This window comes from Triticum aestivum, chromosome 4B (genome assembly GCF_018294505.1).
Source record: "Triticum aestivum cultivar Chinese Spring chromosome 4B, IWGSC CS RefSeq v2.1, whole genome shotgun sequence".
Classification (NCBI taxonomy): domain Eukaryota; kingdom Viridiplantae; phylum Streptophyta; class Magnoliopsida; order Poales; family Poaceae; genus Triticum; species Triticum aestivum.
In genome coordinates this window covers 3310857-3328771 of record NC_057804.1, presented here as the reverse complement: position 1 = coordinate 3328771, position 17915 = coordinate 3310857, and the positions used below count along the sequence as shown (strand labels likewise).

The 17915-nt window shown below is 51.6% G+C and overlaps 1 pseudogene; it reads left to right on the top strand.

Moving 5' to 3' along the window:
* The first annotated feature begins 541 nt into the window (after window positions 1-541).
* Window positions 542-15763, top strand: LOC123094100 (LRR receptor-like serine/threonine-protein kinase RGI1; annotated as a pseudogene).
* Window positions 15764-17915: the final 2152 nt, after the last annotated feature.

Below are 17915 nucleotides of genomic sequence, written 5' to 3'. Positions count from 1 at the left end.
GATTTTTAGAGCTCAGGTTTCTGGACACCCCCTTATCCTTACCCTTCAGCATTGCTTTGAGATTCGTATTAGACAACTAACTTTTTGTACATCAGATTTTCTCTTTTTTGTTTTTTTAAAATAAAACAACATATGAACTTCAAACTCTGTAAGACACCAAAACGTTCTAACTAGAACGTGAGAAAAAAATTAGATTTTTTTGTCAAACATAAATTACGAAATTAGATTTTTTGTATTAAAAAATCTAATTTTTAGTATTTATATTGCACGAAAAATTCTGAAAGTTTTTTCCCACATTCTAGTAAGAATGTTTTGTTGAGCTGCCAAGTTTGAAGTTCATATGTTGTTCTATATGGGAGAAACAAAAAAGACAAATGTACTCGCACGAATCGCGATGCAAAAATGAATGGCTAGATAAGGGAGTGTCTCAAAGCCTATGCTCTACAGAATATTTTCCCACATACCAGAGAGATTTTGTGCGTGCGTGCCAACACCCCTGATGCCATTGTCTCCGTCACCGCCGGTGACGAGGACAAGCCCAATGCACCACCATCACATTGTCTTCCTCCCCACCTTACTGCTCGTCGTAGTCCTCTTCATTTGCACCACGGTCGCCGCCGCCGCCTCGTCCACTTCTCCGAACACCGAGGTTGCCTTTCTCTTCTCATGGCTCGGCACGTCCCCAGCGCGGCCGCCGGACTGGTCGCCGGCGTTGGCTTCCCTGTGCAGGTGGTCGCACGTTGGCTGCGACGCGGCTGGCACGGCAGTCACGTCGATCACCTTCCAGTACGTCCAGCTAGCGGTGCCACTGCCGGCGGGGCTCTGCACCGCACTGCCGGGTCTCTTTAGCTTCATCGTGTCCAAAGCCAACCTCACCGGCGGCATCCCGGAGGACCTAGCCCTATGCCGCCTCCTCACCGTGCTCAACCTCAGCGGCAACTCTCTCACGGGCCCCATCCCGGCGTCGCTCGGCAACTTGAGGACATCCCTGAAAAAACTGCTCCTCTTTGACAACTGCCTCTCCGGAGAGCTCCCGGCGTCCCTCGGTGTGTCGCGGCTGCTTGAGTCCTTCCGTGCGGGCGGCAACAGCAACCTCTTCGGCCCGATCCCCGACTCCTTCTCCAAGTTTTTCCAGCCATTCTTGGGAGTTGGGACTGGGAATGTTGAGCTCCACCCGTGACCATGGCCTCCTCTCCACCCACCACCCTCACCCCCCAGATACCTCCCTGGCCACCGACCCCCCCATTCCTGCCCTCCGTCCGAACTCCCCTGCAGATCCAGATCCAAGACTGCTGGTTGCCGGTGCTAGTGATGGTGATGGGGCTTCTCTCTCGCGCTCCGAGGGATGCCCTGGGCTCCTCCCTCCACTCAAGTTGCCGCCCCCTCCAGATCGACTCCCCCCGAACTTCAGGCCACAAATCGTGTCTGATGCATCGCAGGCTCCGGCGGAGAAGGGGTGGGTGCAGGTCGGGGGCCGGCATCGCCCGAGGCTGGAGAAGCCATCTGCCCTGCCCCGCAAGAAGAAGGACGACCGCTCCCTCGCATTCAAGCGGAGATCTTACGGACTCTGCTTCCGTTGCTTGGCGGAGGACCACTTTGTCGCCGATTGCCAAGGCCCTATCACCTGCCTGGGTTGCGGCCACTCTGGCCATCACAAGCGTGACTGTTCGGGCCACCTTCCTGCAAGTCAAGGTCGCCTCCGCCGCTCCATGTTGCCGCCATCTGCTCCTGGCCTCCCCAACCACGAGCCCCCCAACTTCTTCACAACAGTTGCAGCAGCGCTCGTGGGCTGTCGTGGTTGCTTCTCCGACGGGGCTCGTTCAGGAGGCCCTTTGTAGCAACTCCGGTGTCTCTTGGTCAGGTATGTCCGATCCCGGCAAGACTACCTTTGCTGCTGATCTGGGGCTGCTGCAACCCCTTTTTGCATCACAGACCGAGACGCTGCGCGCCGAACTGCAGGCCCTGGTTACCGCCCGTGTGGAGGAGGTCGTTTAACCTCTCTGCGACATGGCGTTTGCTTTGCAGGGATGGGCGGCTCAGGTCTCAGGCCTTTTGGAGCGGCTGGAGGTTATTAGTGACAGAGTTGTTGCTTCGCCGGCCATCATCTCTTCCTTGGCGCCGATGGGTCCACCTCCTCCCTGGTGTGACCATGAGGAATCGTTGCTTCCTGCTGTTGCTTGCGGTAAAGATATCAGTGATGCGGGTGTGGCCGGTTGCTCATCCGAGGTACTGGCTACTGTGGCTCTACCTGTAGATATTCCTCCTCCTTTGGATCTAGCTTTGCACAGGATGGTGACTCAAGGTGAGGAGGCACAAGCTAAGGTTGCTGAGAAAGTCAGAGGGACCGATGATATGGAGCGGACGGAGGTGTCCTTACCTGTTGGCTTGGTTGGAGAGGTGACGCCCTTGGTCTCCTCTCCAGGGATGACTGCCTCAGAGGGCAATACACATATGATGTCTTCCGGGTCCGAGGAGCTACTCGGTGACACTGGAGTGCCTTCAACCACCTTATTGGATGAGCTCCTAAGCAGTTTTAGTTGCACAGCGCCACAGTCCTTGCTCGTAGAACCGATTCAATTGCAGATTGAAGGGGTATCTACTTGTTCCGGAAGGCGTAGTGACCGTTTGGATAAAAAGAACAAAAACTGCAACATTCCTATTGCCAAACGCGCTGAATATAGGTTGGCGGAGGCTTATGGGGAACTACCGAAGGGAATGACGTCTAAGAAAGCCACCGAGGAGGAGGTGCAAGAGAAGATGAAGCCTTATCTACAGATGTATAAGAAACCGCCTACGCCAATGGCGGTCCAGGCAATCCGTGCCTTGGTGGAAGTCAATGTTTGATCTCAATTTTCAGAAGGTTAGGCCCAAGTACACAGCTAGTTGCAGGCGTGTTCTTGAGGTTGCAGAGGTTGACTTGGTTGGGTATGTTGTGTTGTCGGTGGTCTTGGGCTTAGGCACCCTCGAATCTGGCTCGGACGACGTCCCTTGAGTGCTAGCCCGGTCTTTGTGGTATTCGCCGGGTTCCCTTATGTAATCGTGCCATGTATGGTTTTTGGGTCCGGTTTCCCCTATTAACTGGACCAATTCTTTTCTTAATGCAATGCGGGAGCTCCCCGCCCTCTGACGAGGTTCCGTAAAAAAAAAGCTTTCCAGCCTCGTCATGCTTGGCCTCGCCGCGACCAAGATCTCTGGTCCGCTCTCGCCGTTGCTAGGCGAGCTCAAGAGTCTCCAGACGCTGTCCTTATTCACCACCATGCTCTCCGGCTCCATCCCGCCCGAGCTAGGCGAGCTCAAGAGTCTCCAGACGCCGTTCTTAGACAACACCATGCTCTCGGGCTCCATCCCGCCGGAGCTCGCGCAGTGCTCTAACCTCATCAGCGTCCACCTCCACCATAACGTGCTCTCTGGCTCCATCCCGCCGGAGCTAGGCGTGCTGCAGCGGCTACAGAATCTGCTCCTGTGGGGGAACGCGCTCACGGGCCATATCCCGGAGAGCTTCGGCAACCTCACATCGCTCGTGAAGCTGGACCTCTCCATCAACTCCATCTCCGGCGCGATTCCAGCGGCGCTTGGGCGGCTGCCAGCGCTGCAGGACCTAGAGCTCATCGGCAACAACCTCACCGGTACCATCCCGCCGCAGCTCGCCAACGCGACGTCGCTCGTGCAGCTGTATCTCGACATCAACGAAATCTCTGGCCTCGTTTCGCCGGAGCTCGGCGCGAGTCTGTCCAACCTGCAAGAGCTGTCAGCATGGCAGAACCGCCTCGAGGGTGCCATTCCAGCGACGCTCTCGTCAATGGCGAGCCTCCAGTTTCTCGACCTCTCGTACAACCGCCTCACTGGTTTCATACCGCCAGCGCTCTTCTTGCTGCGCAATCTCACCAGGCTGATGCTCATGTCGAACGAACTATCCGGCATGATGCCGCCGGAGATCGGGAAGGCGGCAAGCCTCGTGAGGCTCAGGCTAAGCAGCAACCACATCGCCGGGATGATTCCCGCGGCTGTGGTCGGGATGAACAACATCGTCTTCCTCGATCTCACCAGCAACCGCCTCACCGGCCCTGTGCCCGCCGAGCTTGGCAACTGGCCAACTGCTCGCAGCTCCAGATGCTCGATCTCAGCAACAACACGATCAGTGGAGCCTTGCTGGTATCGCTCGCCGGCGTGCACGGCCTGCAGAAACTCGACGTCTCGCTCAATCAGTTCGTGGGTGTCGTGCCAGAATCATTCGGAAGGTTAGCGGCGCTGAGTCGTCTCGTCCTCGCAAATAACGCACTGTCAGGGAGTATACCAGCGGCGCTCGGGCGGTGCCACGCGCTCGAGCTGCTCGACCTCAGGGATAACCGCCTCTCCGGCGGCATTCCCCACAAGCTCTGTGGCCTCCCCGGACTCGGCATCGCCCTCAACCTCAGCCACAACAACCTCACGGGCACCATTCCGGCGAGGATATCGGAGCTGAGCAGGCTGTCCGTGCTCGACCTGTCCTACAACGCGTTCGCCGGCAACCTCGCACCGCTCGCCAGGATGGACAACCTCGTCACCCTCAACGTGTCGTGCAACAACTTCTCCGGGCAGCTCCCGGATACGAAGCTCTTCCAGCAGCTCCCGGTGTCTAGCCTCGCTGGAAACCAGGGGCTCTGCACCAAAGGCGGCGATGTGTGCTTCGCCGTGGACGCTGACGGTCGGCCGATTACACACCGCATGCATGGCCTCAGGCTCGCTGTTGCGCTGCCTGTGACGGCGACGGTGGCCATTGTGCTCGGCATGATAGCTATACTACTGAGAGCGCGCGGGGTCGGCAGGAAGGTAGGCGACAACGGTGTGGGCAGCGACTCGGAGGCCGGCGTCGCAGAGCTTGGGTGGCCGTGGCAGTTCATGCCGTTCCAGAAGGTGAGCTTGTTGGTGGACCAAGTGGTGCGGGGCCTCGTCGATGCAAACATCATTGGCAAGGGCGTCTCCGGCGTGGTGTACCGCGTCAGCCTGGTCTCCGGCGAGATCATCGCTGTCAAGAAGCTCTGGCCCGCCGCCACATGCAATGACGTCGTCCGGGACTCGTTCACGGCGGAGGTGCGCACGCTCGGATCCATCCGGCATAGGAACATCGTGCGTTTCCTCGGCTGTTGCTGTAACAGGAGCACGGGGGAGCGGCTGCTCATGTAGGACTACATGGCGAACAGCAGCCTCGGCGCCGTCCTCCACCAGCGCGAGGTCCATGGCGGCGGAGCGGTGCAGCTGGAGTGGGATGTCAGGTACCGGATTGTGCTAGACTCAGCAGAGGGGCTGGCGTACCTGCACCACGGATGTTCGCCGCCGATCGTGCACCGTGACATCAAGGCCAATAACATCCTCATCGGCATCGACTTCGAGGCCTACATTGCCGATTTCGGCCTCGCCAAGCTCGTCCACAACGGAGCCGACTTCAGCCGCTCCTCTTACACCATCGCTGGCTCCTGCGGCTACATCGCCCCCGGTACACTTCACGACGAGACAGTGACAAATGTGATCTTGATCTTTCGTGAACAATTAGATGATTTTTTTATGTTGGATGCAGAGTATGGGCACATGCTGAAAATCACAGAGATGAGCGACGTGTACAGCTATGGGGTGGTGATTCTAGAGGTGCTGACGGGGAAGCATCCGATCGACCTGACGATCCCTGGTGGGCTTCATTTGATCGACTGGGTTCGGCAGCACAAGGGTGGCGCCAGAGTGCTCGACCCGGCGCTGCAGGGGCAGTCCAAGACTGAGGTGGAGGAGATGTTGTGGGTTATGGGCGTCGCCATGCTGTGCGTCAACACCATCCCCGATCAACGGCCGGCGATGAGGGACGTCGTGGCGATGTTTGGGAGATTCCGATCGAGCACGAGGAGCACTCCAAGCTCGACGCCCGGCTCAAGGATGTTGGCGGCGATGGGTCACTGAAAATGCCCATCACGACTGATGCAATGCTGTTTGTAGTAGCGAGAGAAGGCGAAAAACATGAAACAAATACTTAGCGGAAATTTTTATGTCAGGTCACTACATGTAAGCGTTAGGCTGCGCGGATAAAACTGTTGCCAATTAAAATTTCATCCTACTGCACAGCCAACCCAGGAGCATGCTTAGGAGATATATCAAGAGATTACCACTGGAAATGCAGTACCTTATTTTGCGATAATAAAATTGCCCTTTATCAAGAAGAAAAGACATGTAGTCCCTTGCAGCGGAAGAAGAGTAGGGCAGCGCGCCCCCGGAGTTGTCATATGGTAAAGATTGATGACATGTTGATCTCTAAAGAAAATGAAATTCGCCGTGTAGCATGGCGTGTCGTCGTGTCCCAGCTTGCTCTCTGGATTATTGTGTTGAAGGCAAGCAACAAATGTAGTTTCAGGTTCTGAAACTGCAACTTTTTTTTTCTTTTTGAGAATCATCTTAATCCGTAACTGTACACGCTGCGCTTTTCTTCACTTCATTTCAGTCAAAAAGGAAAAGGAGCCGACGACACAAGAAATAAAGGAGCCCACGCTAAGTATCAAAGCATTATCACTCATCAGTCCATCCACTATAAACAATGGAGCATCGCTGCTTTAGAGCTTCAACTACATAAGCTAAGTATCAATCAGGGCCAATAGCTCCTGTGCGACACATTTGAGGTGAATTGGCTTGTGTGCGACGTTGTTCGAGCGAATGACTATGGTGCGACACATTTGAGCAGGTAAATAGCCCACGCACGACATGGCTGTTAAACTGAACTGATGCCCTCGTAAGCTGTTGGGGGCTGGACCCACCACTTATCCACCTAAGCACGGGACCCACCACTTGTCTACTCGCGGGACCCACCTCCTCGCAGCTAGAAGAGACGAGCGCCCGTGCCCGTCCGCCCGCCGCCACCCATTCATCCCCTTTCCCCAATCTTTCTTTTCTCCGGGGACCTAGCGCAAATGTCTACCTCCTCCGCCACGCAATCAAAATGGCGACAATATGGACTAGTGCTGCTAACAAGGTGCCCTGAATGCCCACGCCCAGACCCTCTTAAACGGTTGGTCACTAAAAGGGATGCCAATGGCAATCTTGGGCGGGAATTTGTGAAATGCTTGAGCAATAACAATGGTAGCAAGGGATGGCAAGGTCAGATCTCAGTTCTTAGCCCGTTCTTTCGCTGTCTTTCGCTCTGATTTCTCCATATTTTGTTTTTTCTCCTCGAATTTGGGATTTAGGGTTCATGTTGTTCTTTTCGGATCTTGAAGAAATGTTACCATTTCGAGTGGATTGATGAATATGTTGATAGGATTCAGTTTGAGGGCTACGTTGATTCGAGCGTGGCCGCAACCTGGGAGCTCAATTTGGGTGGGGTGCCGCCGATTGCAGTGGAGAATACGGGGAGCCCGGGCGGAGGGGCGGGCAGAGTCGTGCCGATGGCGATGTATGCGCGCAATGCTGAACTGCATGCGGAGTCCGAACTGACCGAGGAACTCCAGAAGATCAAGAAACATCTAATGCAGATGATCGATTTGCAGAAGCAAGCAAATATCATGGCAGGGGGGTTCTATTGTTGTATCATTGCTCTGTTTTTGTTTTATTTGTTGTTCATCCGTCATTAGTATTGGCATTTAGGCCTGTCAGGGTAGAGGAGGTGATCTGTGCGCAAGTAATGTATCTGAATTGAAGTAGCAATTTGGAACACAAATTATTCAGTGTTCATGCTCTGTTTCCCCAGTTTTTGTTCTTCAGTTAACAGAGTACACACCCAAATTCAGTTTCTAGTAAAAAACAAAACTGGGCTGCCGAATAGATGTTGGGCCGTAAGGAGACCGGGCTCAAGGAGACCAGCCCACCAGCGTAGCGGCACCAGCCCACCTCTAACTTCTGCAAATAAAATGTTACTTGTTTTTACTTTGGCCTTTTTCTTGCACTAAATTTTGTGATGGATCATTTTTTGATGCAATAAAACCAAATGTTAATTGTTTTTATGCATGTCTACGGTTCCATGAACTAAATGAGTTGCATCAAGTAAATTAGTTTGCATTTCCTAGTTGCATGTCCATAGTGGGTTTGCGGGCCCGTGGGTTTGCATGGGGCTCCTAGTTGCATGTCCATGGTTTGGCCAATATTTTGAAGATGGTGTGTGTGGTGAGATTGAGGTGTAGCAACCCGGGCTCGTAGCAACCCATAGCAATACACAAATAATAAGCAAGAACAACCCATAGCAATCTTCAAATAATAGCACAAAACACACAATATATATAGTAGCATAACGATTGCAACCCATAGTTCCACGATAGCCTTACAACTCCATGATAGCCTTACAACTTAAAATACTAATACAACTTAATAATAGTAGCATAACGATTACTACTTAAAAAAACTAATACGATAAGCTAGATAGATCGGGGGGCACCAAACGCGGGTTCTTCTTCGAGCTCTTCTCCTCCTCCTCCTCCGGGGCGCCCCCTCCTCCGGGGGAACAACGCCACCTCGCTCCTCAGGGCGCCGCCCTTCACTCCTCCCCGTTGTTGGTGGGGTACGGAAGCGTGTGCATAACGCCGTTGTTGGGGAAGATGCTGATGAAGATATTGTAGGTGGTGAAAGCTATGAACTCACAACCAACCCAATATGCTCGCCCGAGGAGATGGAAAGCATCGAAAGGGTTAGTGAACCCGGCGAGGAACCCAACCACAACGCCGTTGTGGTTGACCTCCTCAACATGGTACATCCGAGGAGAGCCGCGGGGGAGGTGGCGGAAGCCAGCCGCAAGGAAGAACTCCGTTAACTCCCTTGCGCCCCTCCACCTCGAGATCTCCCAAACCCTAAGGGTTCTCTCTACATACACTTCGGCTGGGTAGAGCCTTTTCGGCACGGTTGGGGAGAAACGGTAGGTGGGGGCGGTGTACTGCATGGTGGCGGGGTGGCTCGAGTGCTCGGTCGGGTTTGATGGAGAAGAAGGAAGAAGAAGGGCAGAGGAGGCAGAGGATGGGGTATGATGGATGAGGGAGAGGACGATAGTGCCCGACTTAAATAGCCCAAGTGCGGCGTGGTTCCACCCCGTCGAAACCCTAGAATTAATGGGTTGTCGGCGTTTGGTGGCGCCCCATGAAAGTGTGTACACGAGCGTGGCCGTGGGAAACGGACTGCGACGCTTCTGTGCGACCGGTCGCGGGTCAAGGGGGACGGGCTCACGCACGCGTCTGCGTCGTCGTGGGTCAAGGGGACACGCCTTCCCCGGGTTCTCTGCGTGTGCCGCCCGTGCATGCATGCCGTAGCCCATTAATTTGCTCATCTTGCTAGGGCCTGGCTAGAGGGCAAGGTTCGGTCGATGGGAGACGTGCAATAATGGACACCTTCTTTTGCCCATCTTGTAACGGGCAGCACGCCATTTGAACTGCATCGATACCCACATCGATACCCCATGCCAGTATTGCGTCCTCAAAGAGGAGCACGCCATGCACGACGTGCACACCACGCCGTGCAGCGTTGGCTTTTTGGTTGTCTTCATCGGGCTGTTGCATTGTGGTCGGATGCATGCTTTGATGCGACGCTGCATCGGTTCTAATGGTAGGCATGCGACAGCTTACTGCGTCGATAGGGGTGGCGGAGCAGGGCTACGTCGAGGCATGCATGCAACGCACGGGCGCAGTTCTGCGGGTGGGCATGCATGCCGCGGCCGGCACGGGCACGCATGCAACGATGGAAAGGGCACTGCGTAGGCTTGGTCCATGCACCGCGTCAACTCTTGTCGTTGGATTCAAATGAACGGTCCTGATGCCCCAACGAGAGAGGCTGATCCAAACCCCACCGCGTCAACCAATCAGCGCGTCTCATGCGGATCGCTGCACACTGTAGCTAACCCTAGTGCCTGATCTCAACCGTCCACGCACAACGATCGACGACCAGGTAGTGTGCGGGGTTTTGAGGGGTTTTGAGAGGGGTTTTGAGGGGTTTTGAGAGGTTTTTACTTATTAGGGTTGAGCATAACTAATTCAAAAAAATTAAAAAATATATAAAACTTGCGCACATAGTCTTATTATATCGTATAGTAACGAGAAAAAAATATAAATATGGTTTGCATACATTTTTACGAAAAATCCTTCACAAAATTGTCATTCCCCAAACAATGTAGTATGGAGTTCAAGGGAGAGAGTAGTGGGCACCCGAGAGTAGGTGGGGTTTTGAAAATGAAAAATGTGAAAACCTCACCAAAACTTCATTTTGGATTGACTAAGAAAGATCTGAACTTACTTTTCTCATTTTCATGTTTTAAACTTGTTTTATATATAATTTTCTATTAAACCTTGTTTTTTCAAAAAGAAAAGAAAATAATAGAAAATTAATTCAATAAATAGTGAGACTTTAGATTTACACTATATAGGTAGAATAGATGTGTAGAAAAATTATTTGGCTGGTTTAGACAAGGGGCCAAAAAAACTTGCTTAAATATGAGGCCGTTTACCCTACCTTTGGAGGTCATTTGAAACACACTTTTCATGACTATGAGTTCAACTTACCAAAAGGGCTCGGAATGATCAGCAAGCAAACATATTTCAGTTGAGGTACTTTAGATAGCACTAAAACATCAATAGCCCAAATTTAAACAAACAAGTTCTCTGTTCGAATAGAAATATGGGGATACATAGTGACTACCAGTACGCACAGTGTTACAAATATTATTACATGCCCCAAATTTTGAAACTGTTCTCTGTTCTACTTCTTCCTACCACGTCGTGTGCCCTTCTTCGCCTTAGCCCTTCTTGTTTTTGGTTCTACTACACACACAAGTTCACTTATCATCTTGGTTTTCTTCACTGGTCTTTTCAACACCTCGCCAATACCCTCGTGATCAGTGTCTTCAGTCTCAATGTTGACACCAATTTCAGTTTCTTTGGTGAGTACCTCAACATGGGTTTCTTCAGTCTGAACCTCAACACGCTCAGGTTCATTTTCTTCAGTCTGAACCTCGACACGCTCAGGTTCAGTTTCTTCGGTGTGCACCTCCACATCAGTTTGTTCAGTCTGAATGTTGACTACAGCAGGATTATCTTCAGTCTGCTCAGGCTCAGGCACACTTCTCTTCTTTCTACTGCCATTTACTCTTGCTTTTTTTGTTGGCCAACACTCTTCAACAACAAGGGGCTGACTTGCTCGCTTCCTCCTGTGCAGAAAATGTTATAGATATAGTAATTGGAAAAAGCAACAAATCAAAACACAGACAAATAAACAAGAACATACTTTGGCTTATCAGGAGTGTAACGGCATTTGACAGATCCCACTCTGTGCCCAAGTTCCTGGCACAACTTGCATGTGTTTTTGTTACCTTTTTGGGCCCTTTTTGGCTTTTCATCTTTCTTTCCCTTCTTACTACTCCCACCTTTCTCAAACCATGCCTTGAATCTACTCCGTTTAGGCCTGCCAGCCTTTCTTTTCGTCCGGGAAGGACACATGGAAAATTCAATGTCCACTTCAGGCCACTGAGACTGATCTGTAAGTGCTGGAATTGGAGTAGCATATGCAGCTTTGAATCTTGCTACCGAATAATATTTATGCACATATGGGTGCATGTTTATATTCTGTTGGGATGCTAAGAAAAGAATGGCATGCTCACATGGTTTACCAGTGTGTTGCCACTCGAGGCAAGTGCAATCATGCAATTCAGTGTTAACAACATGTCTCCTTCCAGTTTTGTTATCTCTAACTTCAGCACCCCAAGGTGAAGATTTTTCAACAAACAAATGTGAAAGACTTCTGCTCCTATTGACCACCTATTGTACCACTTCTGGAAGCTTATCACCTTGCAGACAATCACCTATCCTTCTTATCAATTCCCACAACCGCATGAGCATGATCCTGATTTGGTCAACCATGTCATGCACAGGCAAATCTTTTAAATCCTTCACCTTGTTGTTGAAACTCTCTGCCAAATTGTTGTTGATGTGGTCACACTTGATGGCAGTGTTGAATGCCGACCTGTACCATAACAAAGAATGGTAGGTGTTCAGCCATGGACCAAACTCATCACATGCTGCCATTATCTTATCAAGATGATATTTGTGTGTCTGTCTAGTGTAAGATCTTGCTGCTGGCCACATGCGCCCAAATTCTTCTCCTCTAAATTTTTTGATCAAATTCATCCACAAATGACCGAAGCACTCCCTCTGCTCAGCATGTGGGAAAACATTTTTCACTGAATTTTCAAGCCCCTTACATGCATCTGTGTGTATAGCCAAAGGTGACACTGGCCCTAGGCATCTTTTCAACTGGATCATGAACCATGTCCATGAAGCCTCTATTTCTGACTGAAACAAGCCAACAGCAATAGGAAACATCCAGTTGTGTCCATCTAGAGCATTGCATGCTGCCAACTGACCATTCCACTTGCCTGTCAAAAATGATGAGTCTATGCTCAAATATGGACGGCACCCTGCTTTGAAGCCATCTATGCAAGGCTTCAAAGCCATAAAAAACTTGGAGAACTTGACTTCACCTTTGGATGATACCTCTGTATCTATCTCCACAACACTACCAGGTGACCTCTTTTCCACCTCTGCTTTGAAGTTGTAAAGCATCCTAAATGTATTTTCCCAATCACCATATAAATTTTTCATTGTCCTTTGTTTTGCCTTCCACACTGTGGTATATTTCAGTTTAATGGGGTACATCTTTTCCAAGTCTACTTCGAGTTTCTTGGCAGTAGTGTTTGGTGTTTTGGCTAAAATTGGGGTGATCTTTTCTGCAACCCAAAGTTGTGATGTCATGGTTGATACTCTCTGTAAACTTGTAATACAAGTATGTTGATTGGGGATTTGGTTAACCCTGACAGTACTTCCATCAGGTTGCAGTCTAGCAGATATGTACCACTTGCAAGGCTTGACACTACCATCAAATCCTCTGCACCTCGCATAAAACTTCTTTCTATCAGTCCAAACAGTCTTGGCATCAAACTCATGTTTCACTGCATAAGTCTTGAAACACATCCTAAACTCCTTCATGCTTGGGAACAACTTGCCTACTTCAACGACAGGGTTTTCTTTGTCATACACATGCACCAGCTCATCATCATGTGCATCATCTACTTCATCTGCAGCTTGTTCCATCAATTGTCCATCTACATCTTCATCAGCATTAGCAGGCAAACTAGATTCGCCCCTCTCCTGCTTATCTCTGTCATCGACTGGAATGCCAAAAAGTTTGGCCATCTCAATGTCAGGCATTGGTGCCATGACCAAATCAGTAGACTCATCTAATTCAACTACATTCCAATCAACAGTTGCTGCAGTTTCAGTTTCAGTTCCAGTCACCTGTCCCTCTTCGGCTATTACTGTAAGTTCAGTACACATGGGAATCAATGGCCTCTGTGTAGCCCAATCATCATATACCATCTACGCAGCCAATTGTGATGGCACATATCCAACCTTCGAAAAAATATTCAGATCAACTAGCTCAGCAAAAAAATTAGCTCGTTTGCTTGTCTAGCCGCTTTGCCGATCGATTTCATCAACAATCTGTTCACCATCTTCCATTCTCACATACTCTCCTTTCCAATCATCGAACCACATCAGTGATACTTCTTGCTCTGGAACCCAAACAACATTCTCCCCAATTTTTTCCACCCATTTCTTCACTGCCTTCTCTCCCATGTTCTGTAGAACTTGTGGATCAATCTCTGTATACTCAACCTCCCATTTAACAATTGTGTCTCTCTCAATGTTCTGAATGCTGCCATCAACTAATTTTGCCTTTGATGGAAAGAAATTGACCGTCAATTCGAAGGTCCGAGCGGCAACATCCCCTCTGTCAGTGGCGGACAGTGTGAGCCCGTGAGAAAGAGCAGACTAGGCCCTAATTGCATGCAAAATTGTATCGGAGAGAGGCGCATTACCTATTCGAAGTTGAATCTGGCGGCTCCATCTCAGTATGCCCACAGGCTCCCCTCACAACCTGTAGATTCAACAAGCGAAAACAGAGGAAACGAGCTGAGATCTACGGGGACGAGAGAGGAACGGGAGGGGGAATAGGGTTCTCACTCACCATTTTTTCAGGGCGAAGGCTCCGCCGCCGTTGAGAACGAGTGCTCCTCCGCCGCCACCGAGAACGCAAGATCCGCCGCCACCGGAGAAGAAGGGGGGGAGGGGCAGAGTGGCGGGCCCGGCACGGTCGGGCGGCAGGGCATGGTCAGCTGTTTTGAGGAGCAATTAAGTTGGACCCACATGTCCTAACATAAACGGGCTTCATTGACGACCAATTTAACCACATTTAACACCCCATGTCGTGCGTGGGCTATTTACCTGCTCAAATGTGTCGCACCACAGCCATTCGCTCGAACAACGTCGCACACAAGCCTATTCACCTCAAATGTGTCGCACAGGAGCTATTGGCCCGTATCAATCAACCCATCGTCACACATGCATCACTCCATCCACTATAAAAACAAATGGAGCACCGCTATCTTTGGAGCTTCAAGGACCCAAGCTAAGTCTCTGGGTGATTAGCACACACTATTAAATTGTGATAATAAAATCGTCCTTTATCACTAGAGATGCAGTGCCCCATTTTGTGATAATAAAATCGTCATTTATCGAATAAGAAGTCATGCAATCCCCTGCAGCTGAAGAAGAGTAGGGGCAGCGTGTCCTCGGAGTTTTGTGTGTGTGTGTGTGTGTGTGTGTTTTGAAATATCCAACAAATTACTGTCTTGATTCAGATTTAGCAAGAAGCAACGGAAGAACAACATGAGGTGGATCGAAAGATCAAAGAAAAATAAAAAGGAAACAACAGTACTATTCGCTGCAGATCAGCACTACACTATCATGGGAGATGGCCATCCACATGCGAGTTTGCGACAACACAACACAGCTCCTATTCTAGTGAACAAACTAAGAAGAAGAACTAAGCTAGTTGGCATGCACCTCGGAAGATCACCGAACGGACAACCTGTCGCCGGTCATCATACGCCTGCCAGCCCCGTGTCCTTGGGGTTTTCAGGTGGTAAAGATCACATGACACGATGATCTTTAAAGAAGATGAAATTCGCCGTGTCCCAGTTTGCTGTCTGGATTATTGCGTGGAACGAGAGCAACAAATGCAGTTATAGTTTCTGAAACTGCAACTACACACGCTGCGCTCTACTTCACTTCATTCCAGTCAAAAAGGAAAAGGAGCCGGCGACACAAGAAAAGGAAGGCATCATCGGTTGGCTCGTGCGAGTGCCCACGCTAAGTATCACTCAACTACAGAAGCATTGGCCAATATGAGTGCGTTATCACTCATCGGTCCATCCGCTATAAACAATGGAGCATCGCTGCTTTAGGGCTTCAACTACATAAGCTAAGTATCAATTAAACCATCATCACACATCACTCCATCCACTATAAAAAAAAGTAGCGTCGCTAGCTTTGCAACTTCAAGTATCAGAGCTAAATATCCACCAGCTCAGTGATTAGCATCAATCCACCCACTATTAAATTGGAACACCGTGTTTTGCAGCTTCAACTTCCCAAGCTAGGTTCCACCCTGGACATTAGCATCAGTCGACCCTCCAACTATAAAAATGGAGAAATTCTCCATTGGAGCTTTACGCCTTCCTTCCCAGCCACACCACCGTTTGTGACCCAACCAAACATCAATACAGCACAAGGAGGAGAAATCAATCATGGCGATGGTGCTGGACGCCTTCGCATCCTACCTCCGCGACCTGATCAAGCAAGTGGCGGAAGAGGAGCTGGGGATGATGATTGGCGTCTCGGGAGACATGGACAAGATGTGCGTGAAGCTCAATGACCTCAAGTGTTAAACCGTACATGTACATGTTGTAGTCTGTTATTGTTTGGTGGCTGCGTCCACCCTACTTTGTAGGATCGGCAGTGTTCGTGGCCTACGTGCCTCAATTCTAGGAGCACCTGCCTCTTATAGCTGTTGATCTCTCCAACTTGGTATCAGCAACCAGCCCATCCCCATGGCCGAGACTAGCTCGTCTTCCTCCGGTGCCCCGATCTCCCGCACCTCCCCGAGCTCCTTCTCCTCGCTGGCGTCTGACGCCGCCACCTCCTCGGCCACCTCCGCGGCATCTTCCCCGCCCTTCGTCTTTGGTACCAACCCTACCCTCCTCAACTTCACCTCCGCTCCCTCCGGCACTCAGTTTGCCCCGCTCTTCACCACCTCTGCCCCGCCGGCGCCGCCACCGCCGGCCCCTCGCCACCCCATCTTCAACGATCATATCACCAACCACATAAAGTTCTTACTTGATCTCGCTGCTCACAACTATCATAAATGGAAGTCTTTCTTCCTCATGGTCCTTCTCCGATACGGTGTTTCCTTCCTCATTGAGCAGCCCCTCCCTCCCAACGCCAGCGCCAACCTTCTTGAGCTCGACGCCCATGTCGCTCTCTGGATCTATGCCACTCTAGCCGATCCCCTCGTCGACCACGTCGTCGGGGCCACCACCACCTTCACCTTATGGACGAAGATCCATGATTTCTTCCTCGCAAATCGCGCGGCTCGCTACATGATCCTCAACCGCCAATACCGCAATCTCAAACAAGGTGATCTCTCCGTCACCGAATATGCTCGCCACATGAAGCTTCTCACAGACGGCCTGGCGGACATCGATAACGCGGTCACAGAAGTGGATCTCACCACCCAGTTTCTTCACAGCCTCGACAAACATCTGGACACGATCCGGGTTGTTCTTGGCGATCAGGCTTCCTCCATGCTGTTCTACACCGTGCTCTCCCGTGTCGTCTTAGCCGAGGAGTACATGGAACAGCGGGCGGCCGAAGAGAGCGCCTCGGCGTTCGCCCTCTCCGGTGGCGGCTCCTCTGGCGCTGGGGGCTCTTCCGGTGGTGCTGGCCGTGGTGACCGCTCCTCTGACCGCGGTGACCGTTCCGCGGGCCTTGAGTGCCAACCGCAGTCGTCCCACACCAACCCTGGCCGTGGCGGTGACCGTGGTGGCGACGGTGGTGATCGTGGACGCGGCCGTGGCCGTGGGCGGGGGCGGGGGCGCGGACACGGCGACCCTCGTGGCCCGGCTTCTACACCGACACCGGCCCCCTTCACTGGCTACTTCACCCCCTACGGCATGGCTCTCCCGCATCCACGCTCTAGCTGGGTGCCGCCCAATGCCGCCGGCATGCTCGGGCCGCGCCTCGGTTCCCATGCGCAGGCCTACCTTTCTTCCTTCTACACGGCCTTCACCCCACCTATGACCATCTACGCGTATTTGGCTGCCTCTGCTTTCCCAACACATCTGCAACCATGCCCCACAAACTCTCCCCTCGCTCCATATTCTGCATTTTCTTGGGTTATCCTCTAGAGCATAAAGGCTACAGGTGTTTTGACCCAACTTCTCGCCACGTTATTGTGTCACGACACGTTATCTTCGACGAGACAAATTTTCCATACCAACCACCACCTGCATGGCCAAACCGCACCCCGTCCACACTGGATCCCGTGCACCCCGCAGTCCCAGCAGTATCGTCCTCGGATCTCCCTAGAGGCAGCACCTCTCCTGCTGCTGCCCATGAAGCCTCTGGCCTGATGGCGCATGTGCTGGAGCTTGCTTTGGCTCCCACTGAGCTCAATGCAGCCATGCCTGTGGCTCTGGGTGCTGCCCCCTTGCGGTTTTGGATGTCCTGCCACCTGCTGGAGACGGTGGAGAAGGAAACTATGATGCCTTTGCACTCTCACCTCTGCTGGATGATCTGGGAGATGCCGACCCGGCTGCTATGGGTGTGCATGCTCCGTTGTCTGCTGCTGTTGACCACATCCTGGCTAGGGTGGTTGACCACCCCATCCCCGGACTCGAGTTCCCGGACCCCTGGGCGCGTGAGATGCCGGTTGTCCCAATGCCTCCTGCTTCCGGATACCGGCGCAGTGGGCGCCTGGCCTCATCAGAACCGGTTCACTATGTCCCCATAGCTGACCGTGCGGCTGTGATCAAAAACCGG